Source organism: Ochotona princeps, chromosome 7, assembly GCF_030435755.1.
Source record: "Ochotona princeps isolate mOchPri1 chromosome 7, mOchPri1.hap1, whole genome shotgun sequence".
Lineage (NCBI taxonomy): Eukaryota > Metazoa > Chordata > Mammalia > Lagomorpha > Ochotonidae > Ochotona > Ochotona princeps.
This window is the reverse complement of record NC_080838.1, coordinates 26876996-26881304: the sequence shown is the minus strand read 5'-3', so window position 1 is coordinate 26881304 and position 4309 is coordinate 26876996. Positions and strand designations below refer to the sequence as shown.

The window sequence follows — 4309 nt, the reverse complement described above, 5'->3', positions numbered from 1 at the left end:
TCATGACATTCTGATCATGATCACTAATTGTAATAGATGGTGAACCTGGGGCTCCCAGACAATGCCTAGTCAACCTGGTTAAGCATTGTGATAAACAGGATAACAGTCCTTGAAGTATATTCACATCCTCATTCCTGGAATCTGTGAGTGTGTTCTCTCTTCTGGCAAAAGGAATTTCACAGATGTGAGTAAGTGATGAACTTCAGAAGGGAGGATTACCCTGTGCATTAAGAGGAAGGCAGAAAAATCAAAGATAGAAAAGGTCTGGGAAGAGAAGTGAAGGTTCATGTTGATGTTGATGTTGCAAGGAAGGGGCCTCATGATGAGGAATACCAGCAGCCTCCATAAGCTAAAGAAGCCAAGAGATGAATCTTCCCTCTGAACGTCCACAAAGGACACAGACCAGTGGACATCCTGACCTCCAGTCTGTAAAATACCATGTTCTATTTCAACAGTAATGAAGTTGTGATTACACAAGTTCTTTGCATAAATGAAGTCATGTCAGCCTCAATTACCATGAGTCAAATGCTGCTTAAGATTTTCTATTACCTTTATTCTACACAAATTTTCAAATAGATTCACCAGCTTAATTCCCTTTGTAGGAGTAGGAAGACAAAGACATAAAGAGTTAAAACAGTTTGCTGAAGATTCTAGAGTTAATCACTGACAAAGCCTGAGTCTGAACCCAAAACTCCTTGTTTGGAAGACAGCCGTTTTCTTTTTCACACACTTACAAGAGTAGACAGAAAAATGCAGACAGAAAAAAAAGTTAACGTTGAGAGGAGTCTGACACAGCTGGTCTTCGGATTGCAAATTCCAGATTCTTTCCACTGCATGGTAACACATCTCCTAGAGTAATCATTTTTTTGTTGCCTTGATAAAATCTGATGTTTTGAACAAAAAAGATTCTATGAGAACAGATAACCAATAAAATATAGTTTTACTTTATATTCCACGCAAACTGGGTTATGCTGCTTTATATGGATTAATTTCACCTCACATCATGAATAATAAAGTCCTAGAAAGTACATGTACAACTTTACTTCTACAATGTCCAATTCAGCAATGTATTCAAAATAAGACTCAAATAAATGCACTGATCAATGTTCATTTGAATTTCAACCTCTCAGATAAAAAAATTATAAAAAACTGAGAAATACACATAAAATATGTAAAACACAACATACAACACCTTAACCTGAACAGATCCATCTGTGGCTGCTTGAAAAATATAACACATAATTTATCTTGCCAGATATTGTTTCTATCATCTGTATCAAATACTGTAATTGTCTAACAGTAATAAAAGGTGTGTAAGCAACAGCAGGAACGAGACTAGACTCTGAAAGATTGTTTTATTGGGAAACTAGATCAACAAAGATCAAACCTCAAATAAATGTAAAACAGAAACCTTCATACAACATAAGGCATTAGCCATCCAACATCCCATCCAATAATTAAAATAAGCATCCATTTATCATGTTACAGTATCTGGAATTCTTACTAGAATTGTTTCTGACAGTCCTCTGAGAAATTTTCCTTTGTTCACTCACACTCACTAATCTCAAACCAGATGTATGATGATCATCCAGATTTATGTGGCAGAGGATTTCAAGCCTTATTAAACTTTTAACTGATGAGAATGCCTGCCATGCCATGTAGTTGCCATTAAACTCAAGGGAATAAAGGGATATGTTTTCAGTATTAATAATTTTCTATTAAGTATTAATTGTTTTTATTAAAGCTTCTCATTTCAATACAAATATACTCTCATCATTTCTCATCTGGAATCTACTTAAATAATGTTCTTTGCTTCTCAAACTTCCTATTATGATGACAGGAGTGTCCTCAGCTGAGTGGTACGCTGAAATCCAGAAGGAAAGGAAATAACCCAGGGACGGTACCAAATTATTGGAGATGAACCTTGAATTAAGCTAATTCCTATAACAGCTCAAGTCAAAATGTTCAAAGTAGTGTTCTACGTTAAGCTCAAATTAGCACCACCACTAAGAGACACAGTAGCAAGGTCTAATAAACTACATTTCTTCACTCTCTCTTTATGAGGGTAATCCAGGTTTTTCTACAAACTATAGTCAGTAAGAAAAGAAATGGAATGAATGATTATTGCTTATGAAATGTGGAATGAAAGACCAAATCCACAATGCCCTCTGCAATAAGCAGTAGATTCAAAGGGTCAAGTCCATAGTGCATCTGCATGTGTGTTCAGGGTGTTGGTCTGAAGACAGAGTAATCAACAAAGCTCTTAGGTGATTTTGTACATGAAAATCACAGAAATTCAGAAGGTTTTCCGGGGTTTCCTGGAAGTATATGATTTTCACAGCACTTGTATCTATATAGGCCTCTTCTTTTAAAGCCCAAGGAGGAAGTCCAGCAATATGCTAATTTGGCCAAGTTTCTGGAATTATGTTAAAGTAAAATAAAATGGCTGTGACACAGGAAGAAATTAAGAAAGGCTCTTAGAGATCTCTGGATAAACTGGTGAGGGGAAAAATTGCAGAACATATTAAGTACATTTCTTTGTGATATCTCAATTTATTTTTAAAAGAACAAACAGGTTTATACGTTAGAATTATGAAAAAGAGCTTGGTAATTAAAATGCCAGAGTGTAAGATAAGATATTTTGACATAAAGAATAAAATAATATTTTTTATTTCATTTTATGACACAGTTTCATAGGCTCTGGGATTCCCCCAACCCCTCCAAAAAGCCCTCCCCCCATATTGAATTCTTCTATATTGTTGCAGTAGTACAGTTCATATCCAGTCCTGATTCCTTAATTGCAAGCATAGACCATGTAGAATGTCCGGCATCTTATTGTCCAGGTAAATTCAACAGTTTAATTGGGAGACCATCTCTGGTCTGAAAGTAGAGCTGGCAGAATATCATCCCCTCCAATGGAAAGCCACTACACAACTTGAACAATTTACAAAAAAATATGGAATGCTTCACAAATTTGCATGCCATCCTTGTGCAAGGGCCATGCTAATCTCTGTATTGTTCCAATTTTAGTATATGTGCTGCTGAAGCAAGCACTGAATAAAATAATATTTTAAAAATATTTCTTCTTGGAATGAGATGAAAGGAACCTGTGGCAGCCCGCACTACTAGTGATACTGCCTGAGGTGGAACCTGACAGTTCCCATGGGCTTTAAGTCAGACCTGAAGTGCTAGCTGGGGTCAGGCTACCCCTCCAACCCTGGGAAGGGAGAGCACATTGTTTTCCTCTCTGCCTCCATCGAGGCACCTGACAACCTAACAGGGAAGAAGTGCCATCATAACAAGTTGAGTAGAGGTTAATGCACCATGTGTGTGTGTGTGTGTGTGTGTGTGTGTGTGTATAGATAGATAGATAGATAGATAGATAGATAGATAGATAGATAGATAATTTCATCAGAGAGATAAATCCACAGTCCTGCTGACTTTGAGTCTGTCCACAACGGTTGGTAGGGAGTAGAGTGCCTATTTGGGCAGTGAAGCGCTGCCCTCCCTAACTGTGAAGTGTTCAACCTGCCAAAGCAGAACACCAATCAACCATGTTGCAGGCAGATGCTTCCCTAAAAGACACAGCTCTCTACCGAAGGGGAGCCTCTGGGCTCCCCTTCGACTGAGCTAAACCTATGATTCATGAAAGGCCTGCGATGTGATCACTGATCTGTGGCAACCAATCAGCAGAATACCAAAAAAAAAAAAAAAAAACCCACAAGCAGTGACCAGCATTTAACCTAGTGGCTAAAGTCCTTGCATTGCAAGCGCTGGGATCCCGTATGGGCACCAGTTCTAATCCCAGCAGCCCTATTTTCCATGCACCTCCCTGCTTGTATCCTGGGAGAGCAGTAGAGGACTGCCCAAAACCTTGGGACCCTGCAACCACGTGGGAGACTCATAGGAAACTCCTGGCTCCTGGCTTCTGATCAGTTCAACTCTAGCAGTGCAGGCCACCTGGGGAGTGAATTAGCGGATGGAGGATCTTCTTCTCTGTGTTTCCTCCTCTCTGGATATCTGACTTTCCAAAAATAAATAAATAAATAAATCTTTTTTTAAAAGCAAAGATTATAAGCTAGATTGACAGTTTGAGATTTAGTTAATGTTTATAGCCCTTGTCTATATTCTTCAGACAGTGTGAAACAAAATTCACCACTATGCCAATGTGAACAATCGTAAACTGATTACCGAAGATCATGAAGTCCAAGAGCACTGAAGATTGATCACTGTAGCAGGAAGATAATTAGTGGCAAAGGTGAAAGCTGTATCCTTTCCGTTCATATTTTGTTTATCAGATACAACTTCA

At 38.3% G+C, this 4309-nt stretch overlaps 1 non-coding gene across 1 annotated transcript; it reads right to left on the bottom strand.

Annotated features, from left to right (window-relative positions):
* Nucleotides 1-2950: 2950 nt before the first annotated feature.
* On the bottom strand, nucleotides 2951-3054 carry LOC118759043 (U6 spliceosomal RNA). Its single transcript, XR_004995951.1, has one exon. It is a non-coding gene; the product is annotated as a U6 spliceosomal RNA (small nuclear RNA).
* Nucleotides 3055-4309: the final 1255 nt, after the last annotated feature.